The 18,221-nt window shown below is 42.4% G+C and overlaps 1 long non-coding RNA gene across 1 annotated transcript in view; it reads left to right on the top strand.

The window, feature by feature from the left end:
- LOC117283120 overlaps positions 1–18,221 on the top strand; it is a 337,433-nt gene that overhangs the window by 131,261 nt on the left and 187,951 nt on the right. Inside the window, exon 3 of the long non-coding RNA XR_004514134.1 lies at positions 4,567–4,699. This is a non-coding gene — a long non-coding RNA (uncharacterized LOC117283120). The remainder of the gene's footprint in view (positions 1–4,566; positions 4,700–18,221) is intronic.

The following is an 18,221-nucleotide window of genomic DNA, read 5'->3' as shown; positions in this document are numbered from 1 at the left end:
AAGACGCGACCTTCCAACCTGGTAGTACCCCGGCGGTCGTAACCTGACAAGCCTGCTCCCCCCCCCCCGCTCTGCGGAAGACGGTATGACCCCTCTGCCACGGCTAGAGTTCTGAGGAACTAACAGTAGGTTTAGTAGAATAGGATAGTAGATTTCTAGAAACCTTTCTAAGAGTAAAATGGAAGGCTGTATGTGTATAGAGGTCTGCCAGTATTTAATTGTTGGACTAGTTAAAGCTCTAGTACTTAGAGCTGACAGTCCAGGAAAAGCTGCGCAGTGGATGGGCAGGTCCATTCATGAAAGTTGAGGGGTGTTGTGATTAGTCATTCGTCTGCATTCAGTGCGAGTAGTCGCCTCAAGAGCATTCTTCCTTGTACAGACGAGTTGAAAAGTTTTGACTCTAGGAGTCGTATTTGAGTGTATTATTCTGTAATTACTGTATTAATATTGTGACGCGTTGCCTTACGTCCATCGCCGCGCAACGGCTACAGTGGAAATTGTTGAGTTCCAACAGGGACAAATCGAATACAAACAGACCGTTGCGAAGGAGCGTTCCCGAGGCAACGGATTGCCGAACACGTGAGTTTGGAATGGGCACTTCCATGGTAACGCAGAGAACAGGGAGCCGTTGCGTAGACAATGCAGAAGCAACGAACGCGTCTCCCCGGAAGTGAACTATGGAGAGTTCGTTGCGCCCGTTACGTAACAGCGGACAGTAGAAACGAAACAGTGAGGAATGGTGTCTGGTACCCAGTCCGCAGAACACCTACACAAACCAAGCGCTACAGAGACAGAAGACAGCAACAAGACAGCAAGAAGTCAGTATTGGGATAGCCGTCGCCGAAGACAGTTGAGATCCAGCCACGGCCAAAGATAGTTGAGACGTCGCATTGCAGTGTTGGGCCAGCAGTCAAGTGGTGACAGTGACAATATTTTATTTTATTGTTTATTTTTATTCGTTGATTTTCTCTTCTGTTTATTTATATTTGTACATTTTTCCTATCTCCTTTAACATACCACCTACACGAAGTGGAAAAGTGTTGCATTCACAATCAAGATAAATTGTTAGTAATGTATATAAGTATATGAAAGAGGCTGGGCCAGCAATTACAGTGAAGAACATAGGAGTGGAAGTAGCAAAGGCAACAAGTGTATCGGAAAGTAGTGTCAGAAGAATAATAAGAGAAACAAAAAATATCGAATCTGGGGCTTCCACTTCCTTGCTCCCACATTTTCTCTAGACAGTCGGCTCACAGATGACGGTGAGGTTGTTAGCCTTATACGCCGGCCGCCCTTTAGCCCCCAGAAAGATTTCTGGCACCCATTTCTCTTAGAGCCTGAGTCTACCCCAGGGCCATAGTGCGGCTGGATTAGGTAAATTGAAAGAAAAACACCTCATTGGGACTCAAACTCGCGACCTTCCTGCTTGTATCATAGTGTCTCAACCAACTACGCTACCCCGTGTCCTCACCCCTTTGCCCCAAAACTGTACGATACTTCGCCAACAGCCACAGAGCTACCATGTCATCACTCTGTTTACATCTACGGTGTTACAAGGTGATTCTAAATTATTGTCGGGGTTTCCGTGATCTATAATATCAAACCGAAAATAATGAAACAAAATTGCATATGGAATATGAAACTGTAACTCAAAAAGTTTTATTGTCTATAGGATCAATACTTCAAAATGCTAAACAGCTTCAGAATGCTGCCTTTCGTGGCACATAAGGTGTCCAAGCGGTAGTCAGTATCCCTCCAAGAGTTCTCCAGCATTTGTGGTGTAACTCTTTCGATCGCAGCAACAGTTCTGAGCTTCAGTTCATCGAGAGAGGTCACAGGGACCTTGTAAGCAATGTCCTTAAAGTATCCTTACAGGAAGAAATCACGCGGCATAATATCGGCCACGGAATTGGGCCATCATGCCCAACCCAGCGTCCAGGAAAATGCATGCCAAGAAATTCGCGGACAAAACGAGCCCAATGTGGGCTGATGATCTTCCAGCTGGGGTTACAGACACAGCTGCAGCATGTCACGACGACGCTCGCATTGTATAGAAAAGATACAGATTTCGAATGATGCATGACGGGGGATGTAGGATATGCGAGAAAAGAACAACCTTCATTATTTTCTTTTTCCCCAGTGCAGATCCCCGAGAATCTGAGCGTCCATCATGCGTAACTTCTGCCTATCCACCAGAGTTCAGTCCGACCGATTATGAAGCACTGTCTTCTTCAAATAAATACGATATTCTGGTTGCGCATGCCCGCTACATAAAACCTAAGGCTACATCCGACAGCGTCTATTTGAATGTAATATACAGCCCACAAAACTGTCTCCTGCTTCGTTATGTAAGTTCTGCTGTAACGAAGTTTTACAACCGCATAACCGTTTAAATCTGTGAAGTAAATAATATGTGCTGCAAGCATGACATGAGTTCTGTTTGCACAGATGGGCTTACCAGCTGACGAGATTTCAGAACGTTCATGCTAGAACGACTTTTCACTTATGAATAACAGACGGAAATTATGTTACACGTAAATGCCAGTTTGATCTATGTTTATGTGTTCGGCTCGCAGAAAACGTAGTTACTCTCAATGTCTGATAGATGGAGTTAGTAGTCAGATGACTTCTACACATCATACAAGATTTATAAAAAAAAACAGAGGTAAAGTAGTAAGGTACAAAATATTAATAATATAATCTTAGAATTGAGTTAAGAGACATATTAAAAACTCGCGGGCTACCGCTGTGATAGAATAAGATGTTTATAAGACTGCTACAGAACGCCGGATGGGTATTGCCTAGGCATTTTTTGTATATACATTTATTTTTCAAAATAGAAAATACGTACACATGCAAATTTAACATTGCATGCTTACAGTGGACGTGAGAATAGGGAAAACAGCGGAGTAACGTAACATGAATGATATTTCCCGTTATTATTTTCATGCAGAAGCATTTCTGAGCGATGTTTACTTAAAGTGGTTTATCGCAAAGGAGATGGAGGAAGACATGGGATAGAAATGACGATATAAATATTTAATGAAAGAAATGGAATGTTAATACGGAAGAAACGATAAAAGGAGACAAATGTACGAACAATTTATAATAAATAAAGAGTTTACTTTGAGTTTTCAACGGGAAGAACAACAAACGTACAGGCCTACACAAAGAGAAGTGGTTGAATCTTTAGTTAGTCAACTGCACCCTATAGCTTGAGTTCATTTCCGTCTAGTTGTAGGCTCATTGGTTTCTGGTTTCTTCCTTGGCTTATTCTTCTACCCTGAAACTGGTGGCGATATGTTTCTTCGAAGGCATGTACTGTCTTCGCTCGCTACGAAACCGGGATCGTGGGTTCGAATCCCACTCATGGCATGGATATTTAGTTCGCGTGTGTGCGTTTTTCTGTGTTTGTGTACAGGTAGAGGCCTTGCGACGAGCTGATCACCCGCCAAGGAGTCCTACCGAATGTGTAAGATCTAGAAAAACCGAAGTGAACGGAGAAGTTCATGGAGATAGGCCTAGGCCCACTGGGGCTGTAGTGCCAAGGAAAAAAAAGTTTCTTCGAAACATCGTTTGATTTCGACGGATTATTCTTCGTTTACAAATTCTTGTTTCAGAATAACGAATTTCTTTCAGTATAATAAAGGCGTTGAGACGACAGATGAAACAATGCATTCTGCATTAAGGCTGGCGCGAAATTTCATCGGCGTTGTGAGGAGATCAGCACATTAGACACGCATAGCACGCAGCTCAGGCGCGCGGAACAGTAATCCGGTGTCCACGGAGGCGATGCGTGGAGCGTGCAATTTGTCGCAATTAAACAGTGAGGTTCTAATGAGAACACTTCATCAAGCCAAGCTAAATACCACGTGACACGTTTTCCGTTTACTGCCTAATCACAATGTAATTAAACCATACACAGGTAAAAGGCAAAGTTGTCCCTGTGCTTAATTACTTAAGCGTTATGCTAGGAAGTCATGCAGGGGAGTGGAGGTATACCTCCACCATTCTTGAACTCGGCATTAGATGGAGGCGAGTGGCCAGCTTTACGCCTCTGCCGCTTTACCCCCGGTACCCAATGGATAAGAGGCTTGGTTGGGTCCCAGAGCCAGTCTAGACGCTGTTGAGAGGAGAAAAATCTTACATTATCGGGAATCGAATCAGGGAGAAAGACTGCTGTTTATTTCGAGAACCATACGGAAGAAATAAATAATATAGGAAGAACATTATGTCTCCGCTACAAAGATCAACCAATTAATGATGTGCAGGGAAACACTCACTGTTTACTGTGAGAACCGTATGGAACACAAATATTATATACCTTCAGTTCGTACCTCACAGGAAAGACATCACATCTCCGCTACAAAGCCCGACCGGTTAATGCTGTTTAGAGAAACAGTCACTGTTTATTGTGAGAACCATATGGAACACACAAATGCAATCTGTATGGACAAAATAGAGAGATTGTTTAAAATTGAAGCAGGTGGCACATACAGTTGCCACTGTGTTGTCCTTGGTTAAAACCCAAATCCAATTCTTTTGCTTGCCTGTGTTAATCTACAGAACAGCCGGAGGAGGGACGTCAGAGCTCAGACTGGTCAAGGAGAACACTGCATTGCCCATTTGGAGAAGACTGGCTGTCGTGCCTACACCAACTCCCCCTCCTTGTAGAAGTCACACTGCGATACTGTAACAGGTAAGCTTTGATTGTACACGTATTTCTTTCAAAATTGTATGCAAATATTAAATGAAGTAGTTCTTATAACGTAAATAGAGTTGGTGCTCCATATACCCCATCGTGCACTTATCCCTACGAGTCCCGGGAATTATTAGTCCATTCATTAATGTCCCCTCGTTGGTGTCTCCACCTTATCGTGGTGAGGGAGTTTGAGTATGCCAAGGACCCTGAGAGCTATACCAGTGGTAGCGTAGCTACTGGCAGGGCCTCCCTTGCTGGACAGGTCAAAGGGTAGGCATCAGACGAAGAGAGACACCAAAAACCAAAAACTGATGCCGGAAGCAGCGTCATCAGCAGCGACTTGAAGCACAGAGCAAATGATGCTCGAGATGGTTCAAGTTCGTATAGCAACAGGCGTGACCAGAGTGGTTTGAACGGCTGTTGTACTGCGATGTGGAAAGCAAATGGAAAAACTACCACATTATCACTTTTCCTGGATAGTCTCTTTCCAAAATCAGAGGTACCATGTATGCGAGATGTTTCCTTTGGAGACAAAACAAACCAGAGGGGCGGATAGAAGTGCCCAGAAGAAGAGGAAGAAGACGGAAGATGATGTTGGATGACCTTGGGGATAGAAGAGGATATTTTAATTGAAGGAGAAAATTTAAGATCGCATCAAGTGGAGGAACTGTTTTGGAAGAGACTGTGGACCTGTCGTCTGACAGATTACTGATGAATGAATCATTAATGTTTTCGCACACTCTTCTGCTCATTTCTCAACAAATTTGGAACACGTGACGCGGTGCTCCGGTGGTGCAGCCGCAGTGTTTTGCAGAAATGACTGGCGGGAGGATGATTTTGTCTGCTGTGGTGAAATGATTTAGAATTTGCTCATCCCTAATTATAGGTAATAAATTATTTTAAATTGTGCTAGAGTTAAAACATTTAAAGTGGCAATGCGAAATTCGATATATTAATGGAAGATTAAAGGGAATTGTTTATCACAGCGTCATAAACCAGAAGAAAATGTTCTTTAATAGAAGACTCAATGAGAGTAGTTCTTATTGCCATTCATTTCAGAATCATTAGTTTTCCAATATCATAATTTTACTTGTTTTGTATGAGTAAGTAGCAAGGTCTCTCATCGTGAACTATAATTCAGTGTCTGAGGGTGTTCATATAAGAATTTATAAGCAAAGTGGATGGAAAGATCTTAACGCGAATCTGGAGAAAGTTCAGTTATGTAGAGGCTCACAATCGGCCAGAGATTGAAGATGAATTTGGGTGAGCGAGTATATAGCACGCATTGGAAAAGCAATATATATCAAAAATGTTATGTTATTTTTATACATTTATTTGTACGCGGGTTCAAATACCCAGCGGAGGTCGTCGAATTTTTAAGGGCGGAAAAATTCAGGGAACAAGTCCTCCGGGAGGGACTTCAAGCCGTGGGTCCCGTGTCGTAGCTTTACGGCACGTAAAAGATCCTCATATCTCCAAAGGGGTCACTGAGCCAAATTACGGACGTTTCCCGCCCAACAGCAGTCTCTAATACCTCTGGTAGATGGGGGAAGCATTATAGATACCTCTCAGCTAGTAGAGCCGGTCTCGCTGGCTGGGCGGGACTGATGGTAAGCACCAGTACCGGTAGGATATAGAGACTGGTAGAAATCATAGAGGGAAGCACAGTGGACCAATACAGGTCTAAGTGCATGGGGAAACCCACCCTCTCCAAATAACTAACTAACTATACATTTGTTTCCATTTTATCAGGATCTTGATATCGGTTTTAGTTCAGTACTGTTTCACTGAACACCACTGCACTCTTCTGTCCTTGCATTCACTAACTTGTGCCTGACTGCATACTGTTTCACTGAACACCACTGCACTCTTCTGTCCTTGCATTCACTAACTTGTGCCTGACTGCATACTGTTTCACTGAACACCACTGCACTCTTCTGTCCTTGCATTCACTAACTTGTGCCTGACTGCATACTGTTTCACTGAACACCACTGCACTCTTCTGTCCTTGCATTCACTGACTTGCGCCTGACTGTGTACTGTTTCACTGAACACCACTGCACTCTTCTGTCTTTGCATTCACTGTCTTGAGCCTGACTGTGTACTGTTTCACTGAACACCACTGCACTCTTCTGTCTTTGCATTCACTGTCTTGAGCCTGACTGTGTACTGTTTCACGACACATGAATGTTGCTCCCAAACCCCAACATTTCGTGTAACTTGAAATTTTATTATATTATTCACAAGAGCCAGCCACGGGCCTCTTCTGAGCCAGATGAATCCAGTCCACACCCGCCGTCCTGCTTTCTTTAAGATCCGTTTTAATATGATCCTCCCATGCACGTCTAAGTGTTCTTAGTGGTGTGTTTCCTGCAGCTTCTCGTACAAAAGTCCCGTATCGGCTCTTCTTCTCTTCCATGCGTGCTACATGCCTTGCGTACTTCATCCTCCTTGATGTGATCATTTTAATTACGAGGGTTGGAACTTTAATAGTGGCAACTATTTATTTACAACTGATACAAAATAGATGTAAGTTTCGGAGTTCTACTGTCCTTCAGTGTAGTCACCAGCATTGTGTACAGTCCATTGCCAGTGATGTGGAAGTCGTAGGATACCTTTAGCAGCGCCTGTTGTGTTGACAGTTCGAATGGAGCGGCCTACTGCCTGAAGAATCTCTGGAACAGTTCTGAAGCGAATCCCACGAAGTGGTTCCTTCATCTTAGGAATTAAGTCGAAGTCACAAGGGCTTAAGTCCGGGGAGTAAGGTGGATGGTACAGCACTTCCCAGCCCCATCGATCGAACAAATCAGCCACAGCTTGCGCTGCATGCGGCCGAGCATTGTCCTGCAAAATGATGGGTGGGTTCTGCAGAAAGTGTCGCCGCTTCTTTCTCAAAGCTGGTCGCAGGTTGTGTTCCAAAAATGAACAGTAATACTGCGCATTGACGGTCTGCTGTCGGGGAACGGTATGAGTTAGGATAACACCATCACAGTCGTACACGAGAATCACCATAACTTTCACATTGCTGGGGTTCTGACGAACTTTTGATTTTCGTGGTGACCCGTAATGACGCCATTTGTTCGATTGGCGTTTCATTTGTGGCTCGTACGATTTGGCCCATGTCTCATCCAGCGTAATAATACGGCGTAAGAAAGCCTCTCCTTCGCGCTCATAGCGCTCCAAGTGGTTACGAGCAGCGTCGTATCGTAGCCATTTCTGCATTTCCGTCAAATCATGCGGAACCCATCGTGATGCAATTTTTCTCAAGCCCACGCGTTCCTTCAGAATGTGAAGCACAGACGTATGCGCTAATCCTGTCTCTCGGGCCAGCTCACGAATCGTATGGCGTCGATCACCCTCCAGTAACGCGGAAAGAGCATACAATTCTTCTTCACTGCCACTAGAACGACCTGGCCGACGCATGTCTGCCACATTTTGGCGTCCCTCGTTGAAGGCTTTTACCCCCCTTGCCACTGTTCTGTAAGGCAATGCAGATTCCCCGCAATCCTCTTGAAGACCTTGATGGCACTGTCGTGTTGTACGGCCCCTGACATACTCAATATTTATCCAACTCCGCTGTTCCTGTTTCGAAAACATCGTGACAACACTACATTAGACCGCCAGGTAACATGAGGGTCTGTTCTTCTCGTCACTGCGCATGCGCATAATGTGGGAGGGGAGAGTCCATTTGCTCTGAGGTAAGGTAGGTATGTAACTAACGTGTGGTATAAGCGACAATATTTGGTTCCGTTGCATGGCGTCTCTACAGCAGTGCTGCCACTATTAAAGTTCCAACCCTCGTATATTCGGCGAGGAATATGAGTTATGAAGCTCCTCATTGTGTAATTTTCTCTAGGTATATATTTTTTCATCCGTATGAAGTCCAGTCATTCTCCTCAGCACCCTGTTCTGAAGCACCCTCAGTCTATGTTCCTCCCTTAATGTAGGAGACCAAGTTTTACACCCATAAGAAACTGCAACGGGAACTAGAGCTCTGGATATTTAAGCCCTTACGTTTTTAGATGGCGGACGAGTCACATATTGCGATATCATTGTTGTAGGCTCTTTATTGTCCGAGTAAAATATAATTTGTAGGCCGAAACACTCGTTCATTTCCCTGGATGTAGTTGATTTCCTTACCAATTCATTCATTCATCAGTAATCTGCCACACGACAGGTCCACAGTCTCTTACAAAACAGTTTCTCCACTTAATGCGATCTAGAGCTTTCTCCTTCAAATAAAAATATCCTCTTCTGTCCCCAAGGTCATCCAGCATCTTCTTACGTCTTTTCCTCGTCTTCTGGTCGCATACATGGTATCTCTGTTTTTGGAAAGAGACTATCCAGGAAAAGTGATAATGTGGTAGTTTTTCCATTTGCTTTCCACATCGCAGTACAGCAGCCGTTCAAACCACTCTGGTCACGCCTGTTGCTATACGAACTTGAACCATCTCGAGCATCATTTGCTCTGTGCTTCAAGTCGCTGCTGATGACGCTGCTTCCGGCATCAGTTTTTGGTTTTTGGTGTCTCTCTTCGTCTGATGCCTACCCTTTGACCTGTCCAGCAAGGGAGGCCCTGCCAGTAGCTACGCTACCGCTGGTATAGCTCTCAGGGTCCTTGGCATACTCAAACCCCCTCCCCACGATAAGGTGGAGACACAAACGAGGGTTTTTTTTTTGTAAATGTGTAAATACGCTGAAATTCACAGCCAAAATTTACTCTTGTGATTAACAGAATGGCTTGAGGTGTCGGTAATGCACTCTGTCGATACATCTCTATTCTGACTGAGGCTCAATCCCTCAAAGATTTCTTCTAAAACCCTGTTTGATTTATCATTCATCTGTCATTGTTACCGACGCCACGGATATCGGATATATTAGCAAGATTATGAAGTGAATTTCATTATAATATTTGTCGCTCTCTATTAGGTCCGTCGTAGGAAACAGTAGATTAGTCGGTCAGTTAAATTTCTGCTTGCCTTCGCCAGCACAGCCATTCGTGGATTCAGTCCCCTCGAGATCAATGATCAACAGTTTTGTTCTCTCCTAGACACGTAAGTGTTTCGAAATGGGGCCTCCATTTCGACGAAGGAGGGGCCAGTCTTTCTGTGTAGCCGGTACGTTTGTTGCACCGCAGTCTCAGCACGGCGACCAGGTCGCTATGGACTCTGTGCACCCTTGTTACTGCACTGCACAATGTAACATTTATACAAGGTACACAGAGGTTTCCTGCCAATGCTGGCTTGTGCAGCAGGTTATGCCTGAACTTGTGTAACTGCTCTGAAACCGCAATTAGAGTTATATCTGTATGTAGGCCTGTAGGTACTGGAGTGGTACAAGGAGGGCTGCATGCTACAAATCTTCTCCACGTTCAGATGGTAATTTTTGCAAGTATCTGAAGTTTCCCATACAGAAGCATTGAGCAACGGCCCAGACTGGGCGCAAGGAAAACTTAAGGCCAGATATTAAGTATTAGCGCTCAGTGGTTCGCATTAAGGTCTTTAGAAATAATCTGCATAAATGGAGCCGCGAACAATGTAATCAAGTGCCAACAAGTAGGGTCGAGAGAGTTTGTTAAGGGGTGGTGGGGGGAGGGGTGGAGGAAGGAATGTCGACCTCAAGGCTAATTTCTCATTAATTAAAGCTAATATCTGTCTGCCCCCGCAGTTCATACTTCTCTTTCCCGTTCCTTTGAACTCTTCCTACTTGCTACCCTTGTACGGCTGGGTTAAGTCTTTCTAATTCAACCCCTTCACACCCCAACATGCTTCACTACCCCCTCCAACCTCTTGTTCAGCTGGGGAGATCTTGTGGCTTTCTGTGCTTATGAAAATGGATTGAAGCAGAAGGGAAAACATATCAGCAGCTTTTTTTCTTATACCCTGAATTTTCATTAATATACTCACTTTATTTGGGGGTTAGAAAATATTGAAGTCTGAGAGGGATTGAAGGCTTCTTGTTTTGAAGAAATTTGTTTGCCTCAGTTGCATTGAAGGCTCTCAAGGCGGTCACTATGAAGAATAAGCCTACTAACTTCTGGAATGTGACACCATATAGTCTGGTAGAAACTTACCAATGTTTCGAGGCTGTGCCACTTCATCTTTAGAGTAGCAGAATGAAAGAAGCTTGCTAGCTTCTACCAGACTAGACGATGTCACATCAAAAGAGGTACGCTTGCTTCATTCTCGTCGCTTGCTTGAGAATAAGCTTGTCGAACACGTCAGTAAACTCTAATCAGACTGCTGAACATCATATCCCAGAAGTTAGTAATTTGAGTTATGCTATGGGCATTAATACAATAATCTTCACAAAATACTGTTGGCATGGCCAAATTGAAGAGAATGCGGTAGTCTGGACATGAAGCACGAATGTGTGAGGTGAAAATGGGTGTTAAATTCCTGCTAATAAACCTGAACCAGAAAGACCAGTTTCAAGTCCCTGGCTTAGAATTGAGGATAGCTTTATATGGATATTAATCTCCGTAAGGCGCGGTAGCCACTGTATTAACCCGTAATATAATGTGAAGGGAATAGGAAACATTTTGTGTCTCCGCTACAAAGCCCAACCGGTTAATATTGTTCAGGGAAACAGTCTCTGTTTAGTTTGTGAGTCATACAGAACACAAATATTATATAAAGATCTAGATTCAATAGAGTATATTCCCTTTTCAAAACTGAGCGATTGAGCGCTAACATTAAACTGACCCTCCACAAAGCTCTTATTAGATCCGTAATGACTTATGCTAGTCCCGCCAGGGAGTCTGCGGCAGACACCCATCTAATGAAATTGCAGCTCCTGGAAAACAAGGTTCTCCGCACCATTGGCAATTTTCCAAGGTGCACACCGGTCAGCGATTTGCACATGGCGTTCAGAATCCCGTATGTATATGACTATATAACAAATTATACAGGAAACAAGCAGAAGTCATATAAAATCATGATAACGAGAATGTTCGCAACATCGGTCAAGGCGAAGCCCGCTACAGAAAGTATAAGAGGCTTAAACTTGGCAGCGGTCAGGCATACGCCTCTTCAAGTGACTAGACTGCCGTGGTAGCGAACACTACTAGAAATAGGGCATAATCTGCTGTACTGAGCATGGATTGACAGAGGCCTTGTATACATTGTACATAGAAATAGGAATTACAATTAAATTTGTAAATATGTGTAAATACTGACGATGGACTTACTACTAAGGACTATGACTGACAAATGGGCAGCCCAGACCTCTCCTCAGAGAGGGCGCCCCAAATGAAAAAGACTGTAACTTTCATATAAGGAAAAACCAAAAAGAAAAAAATTCTGGTCATGAGCCCCAGCCAGGGCTCGACACCAAGACAGACAGATTGACTGACCATCAGTCGCAGCATGACTTTGACTGTTTAGGGAAATAACCGCTATTTATTGTGAGAACCATATCGAACACAAATAATATATAAAATCCACTTTAATTGTTTCTTGCATCCTGTTGTGTATTTATTCAATATTAGAGTCAATTTTACCGGTAAAATTGACTTTAATATTGATATAAAATCCAGTTCGTACCTCAGAGGAAACACATTACGTGTCCACTACAAGGCCCAACCGGTTGGTGCTGTTTAGAGAAATAATCGCTGTTTTTTGTGAAAAAAAAATATATAAAGATCCAGTTCGTATCTTACGGGATACACATTACGTCTCCGTTACAAAAGTCTACCGGTTAATGCTGTCTAGGGAAGCAATTGCTGTTTTTTTTTAGAACCGTAAGGAATATAATTGTGAGTAAAATGTAAGAGAAAGGCAAAGCTGTCTTTAAGCTTGGTTAATTAAGCAATACCCTGTGAATGTATGATTCCCCAGTTCTTGACCTCGACGCTAGACGGGAGTGAGTGGTCAGCTTCAGGACCCCAATTGTTGATAAATTTACTATTTATTTTTTTGCTTTAAAGCAGACTGGACTGCTGTGCTTTAAAAATAAAAGTAGGCTTTTCAAATTATGTGAAAGCGATAGTGTAGCCTATATATCATTTTATGTATATATTTATACATACCTGTGCAAGTTTTAAAATATGTAGGCGTAAAGTTAATCTGAATCTTTGAAGTTGTATTTTGTAATAATCTGTTATTTGAGTGAAGATAAACCAGTGTTCAATTAATTATATATATGCAAATACTTGTGTAGTGCAGAAAAATTTTCAGCTTGTTCGTAGTAGTTACTTGCTTGTACTTTTCTTAGTTTCTTTCATTCAAGACATGCATCTCCCTCAGAACACACAACTCTTGTGGGACAGGTTGTACAAGGGAAGTTGTATTCCCATACTACAATGGCCTGACTATCTTTGGAATTTCAGATACGTGGAATTGTAGTACACAAAATATAATTACCCGACAACAAAACTGAGTTACCTTAAAATAAAAACAATTCGAATGCATCGCGTCATGCTGTAGCGTAAACACGGTGCTAATGCCATGCCGTCTATCTAAGAGGAGCATTTTTGTCTTCACCCGTTTTTCTTACGACGCGTGACGTTTGGAAAAAATATGACAGCAAGACGAACAGAGAAACATTATGGTATTTTACATGTATATATAGAGAGAATTATAAGTTGTTACAATTTTCATATCCACAGTTAAGTCTATTATATAAGTGTTAAGTACCTAAGTCTTCCCATAAAATCTTCTTACTTATTATCGCACTGTGGAGAGTCCATTACACTGATACCTCCGTACATAATTCTACCCACGGTACTATTACTGGTAACTTAAATGTAACTAATAGTGGTCACACCCTCAGCCATTCATTATAATTAACAACCCTGTACTCTGTTGTTTCTGAACCCTCCTCTAGCGGACGATGTTGCTTTTCACCACTTAACCTTACTTGCAACCCTTCATTAAACAAAACACCATCAGCCCAGCCCTTTAAGCTATGTTACTGCTCGGTACGCCTCCCCTCACGCCTCAGAGCTCTTATTAATCCTTTGAGAAGACTTTGAGTCCGTCTTGAACAAAACACGGATGTTGGGCGACAAATTTCGGTGTCAACTTGATTGATTAATCGATCGATAGCGGAATTTCTTGTGCCTGTTACGTTATTTGATACAATCTCACAGTTAGTTGGCCGAAACCTGATGTTTCGCGCGAAATAATAGACACATTTTTATTGCGACTTAAATCCTTTACTTGTTTTCTGTCCAAAAGTTCCAGGTTGTATCTCCGAATACAAAAAGTTCCTAGATGGAGTTTTCTATTTCCTTCCTGTAGTGAAATAGAGGCCTCCAGGAAGGAAAGGTACCTACAAATACAATGTGATTCTACATTATTATCCGGGTTTCCGTGGCCTATAATTTTCGAAACGGAAATAAAAAAAATAAAACCCCAATGGAATGTGGAAATGTAACTCAAAAAGTTTCAATTGGCAATGCTGAACTCGCCGCATTGATGCCTGGGAGAAAATATGACGTCATACCACAAAATGGCGTCTGTTCAAGAGAAAACAATGTGCGTACTTTGTTTTTCCGAAACAGAATCCATTATCAACATGCAGCGTCGTTACAGAACTCAATATGGAAGAGACCCACCTTCAGATAATGCTATCCGACGTTGGCTAAAGCAATTTCAAGAGACTGATAGTGTTCTGCGCCGAAGAGGAAGGGGAAGACGGAGTACTCCGCAGAAAGATGTTGCTCGAATCCAGGAAGCTCTTTATCGAAGCCCACAAAATTAACTAGACGAGCTTTAGCTTTAGCATTTTGCAGCATTAGTTGTATATCCAATAGAAACTGTTTGAGTTACAGTTTCATATTCCTTAAGCAGTTTTATTTTTTATTTTTTGGTTTGAAAAATATAGGCCATAGAAACCACGACAATAATTTAGAAGAACTACTCGTGGGCAACCAACAAGGAATGGTTCTCCAGCTTGGGGATTATGCTAGGAGATTAACAACTCATCACCGTAAGAAACGAAGACAGCTTGTTACGAAATGTTACATAGAGCCTCGGAATTGTGCGGATTCCTTGAAAATGCCTGAGCAAGGGAGAAATGTTCTTATATACATGTAATAGCAGACTAGAGAAAGTCACATAATAATTAACTTCCTAGGTTGTACTCCTCGCCAAACATTATTGGGATTTTGGCGAGAGAACTATGGCAGATACTACTAGGAAGACCTATACGAAGGTGAGAGGATAATATTAAAACTGACATTAGAAAAATTTAATGGGCTGATATGGACTGGATTCTGGCTCTAGATAGGGATCACTGGAAGGCTCCTGTGAACAAGGAAATTAACATTCGGTTTTCGTAGAATGTTGGGAAGTTCTTCAGTGGCTGAGCAACTGGCGGCTTCTCACTCCTTAGCTCTATGTTCCGCTAAGAACCTTGGTCTCTATTTCAGCAGACGTTAATTCTTTTCTAGCATTTGGTTGTTGACTCCACCTCTTCGCAATCAGTTCCCGTAAACCATTCTCTGCATCTTCTAGCAATATGGGTGTTCCCACTATTCTTCTACACGGTTAGGAAGGAAGAAGGGGTCATAAAGCCGGTTTGCGTAGCGGTAAATCTCTAGATCTATATTGTGGAAGTGCTCGGTTCGAATCTCTAGCCCTGGGTAGCGTGACTGAGGTGTTTCGTGCGTTTTATCAGTCCCTCCAGGCAAATTGCGGTACAGTTCCTCGACTAAGCTACTACAGCTTGCTTTCACATCCTTTCCAATTCATCAGCCACACATCATCCTCTCATTCCATGCTGTATAGACTGAGGTACTGACGGCAACGTGAAGTACACCTCACTTAGACACTTCTATTTAACGACGCCTTGCCAACTTTCTAGTTCACATAGCATCGTGCCGTAGTCCAGACTTAATAGGCAAGATTTTAAATGTACACGACGATGAGATATGAAGACGCGTAGTTGTCTCATCGTTTATAGGAGAATCGCTGATCCAGTAGGAAACTGAGAGGAGATTTAACCCGGGTAATTCTTGCTACCATTCAGTCCAGAACCTTTTGTCTTCTCGTCTGTTGCATAAAAACATAACAATTAGAATATTCAAAACTATAATATTGCCTAATATCTCGTATGGGTGTGAAACTTTGTCTCTGAGGAGAAACATAGAGTGAGGGTGTTTGAGAACAGTGTGCTGAGGACAATATTTGGACCGAAGAGAGATGAAGTGACAGGAGGTTGGAGAAAACTGCATTATGTGGAGCTTCATAACTTGTACTCTTCTCCATGTGTAATTAGAATGATCAAATCACGGAGGACGAAACAGGTAGGAGAAGTAGCACGCATTGGGGAGAAGAGAAAAGCACATAGGATTTTGTTGGGAAAGCCAGAAGGAGAGAGACTAGTTGGAAGACCAAGATGTATGTGGGTGATTAATATTAAACGTGATCTTAGAGAAATAGTATGGGATGGTATGGACTGGATTGATCTGGCTCACCACTCGCCCTCACATGAATCTTCGGGTTCCATAAAATGTTGGGAAGTTCTTGAGTAGCGGAGTGACTTCTTGTATGCAGTCACTATCATCGTTTCGGAGAAACTTCCGAAACATCTAAACCTGTCCTTCAAACTACTTGCTGTCGTGTGCGAGGGAATTAGCAATCATGAGGCCTAATTCTGGACTGCAGTTATGACTGCCTTTCTTCAGACGTTTCGGACTGTGTAGTGGGGTCATAAACAGATATCAGCTAATAGTTACAGACTTTTTGATTGTTTTTATATTTTGCGTCCTGCTGTGTGTAATTATGACCAGTACCGGACTGTATGATATAGCAATAAGGGAATTGATTATGGTTTAATAAACGATTGGAACATACATACAGTATATCAATCAGTTTATTGTAACTATTACCCTTTCTGTCTGGAGATCATCGTCAGGTGTGTTTAGATAAATAAATATAATATATTATTTGCAAAATTGTATGATTAAATGAATCAATTTTCCAACTAACATCATGGAGCTGAGAATCCATCAATTGTGCAACTACTCAAAAATTTCCCAACANAACGTAGCGCCTCCATCTTCAGAGCAGTTGAATGGCTTGGAATGCGTGAAAACCTCAAAACTTACATACTCAAAAATTTGTCAACGTTTTATGGAACACGAAGGCTCATTACCGTGTTCACAAAATCCCTCCACTCGTCCCTATCCTGAGTCAAGTCAATCCAGTTCATACCATCCCATACTATCGCTCTAAGATCATTTTTAATATTATCCACCCCCTACGTCTTTGTCTTCCGTGTGGTCTCTTTCCTTCTGGAGTTTTATGGAACACGAAGGCTCATTACCGTGTTCACAAAATCCCTCCACTCGTCCCTATCCTGAGTCAAGTCAATCCAGTTCATACCATCCCATACTATCGCTCTAAGATCATTTTTAATATTATCCACCCTCTACGTCTTTGTCTTCCGTGTGGTCTCTTTCCTTCTGGCTTTCCCACCAATATCCTAGAAGCATTCCTGTTCGCTCCAATTCATGCTACATTCCCTGTCCATCTCATCCTCCTTGACTTGATCATTCTAAGTATGCTTGGCGAAGAGTACAGGTAGTGAAGCTCCTTAGTGTGCAGTTTTCAATATTCTAAACGTGATACAAATTTCGAGTTTGTATAAATGTGAGTATTAATTCATGTGTGGTATAAAGTGTGAAACGTGTAATGTTGTGGAGAGAGAGCACTAAGTTATCAGCGTATAAATACCTAACCTTTCTTACTGCAAAACATGTACACACGGCACAGAAACGGACCTGCAGCCACGTATCACTTACCTCCCCCTCTCCGATCACTGTCATGCAATGTTCCACACAACTAGCACTGCAGTAAGCAAACTCTGTGGTATGAACCAGCAGATAGAAGGAACCTTCAGCTACCTCTGTGACAAATTTCATAACTGTAGAGCTTGTGGCTGTAAATGAAACTGAATTTTATTTTCTGTCACGCCGGTATAAAGATAATGATAATGATAGTGAGAGATATCGTTGTAACGCAGTGTACCTTTCGAGAGTTTGCGCGTACTGATTAGCAGGTACTATTAATTCTACCGCTAGGTGGCTCTGACAGCAGTAGTCCCTCTGTCATCAGCTGACGTCATTTTTATGAAAATCTTTATCTGAGAGATCTTTTTCGAGCCTACTTTCCTTATTTTGAAAAAAAAGTATGCTTATAAGATCACTTATCTCTGTGTTTTTATGTCCCCCTCCCCCCAACATTTTAATGCCTAACCAATCTTTATTAAACTTGGTATGTATATCATAGCATCCGAGCCCATCTCAACGGCGTACTTCATGAATCTTTCTCATCAGTAATACCAACATTACACACTCTCAAATTACTGCGACGAAACCTTTGTTGCTTGGAGGCCTGTACCAATCTTCACGAAACTTGGTAGATACGTGTATCGTGCCACACGAATCCATCTTAGACGTATTTCAGGAACCCCTGCCGTCCATAACACGAACATTGCTGCCATTAATACCAACATTACACCCTCTCAAATTGCTGATGCAAAACCTCAACATTCCTTCAATGCCTAAACG

This window comes from Cryptotermes secundus, unplaced genomic scaffold (genome assembly GCF_002891405.2).
Source record: "Cryptotermes secundus unplaced genomic scaffold, Csec_1.0 scaffold313, whole genome shotgun sequence".
NCBI lineage: Eukaryota > Metazoa > Arthropoda > Insecta > Blattodea > Kalotermitidae > Cryptotermes > Cryptotermes secundus.
Note: the sequence above shows the minus strand (reverse complement) of the source record. Positions and strands in the feature narration are given on the sequence as shown.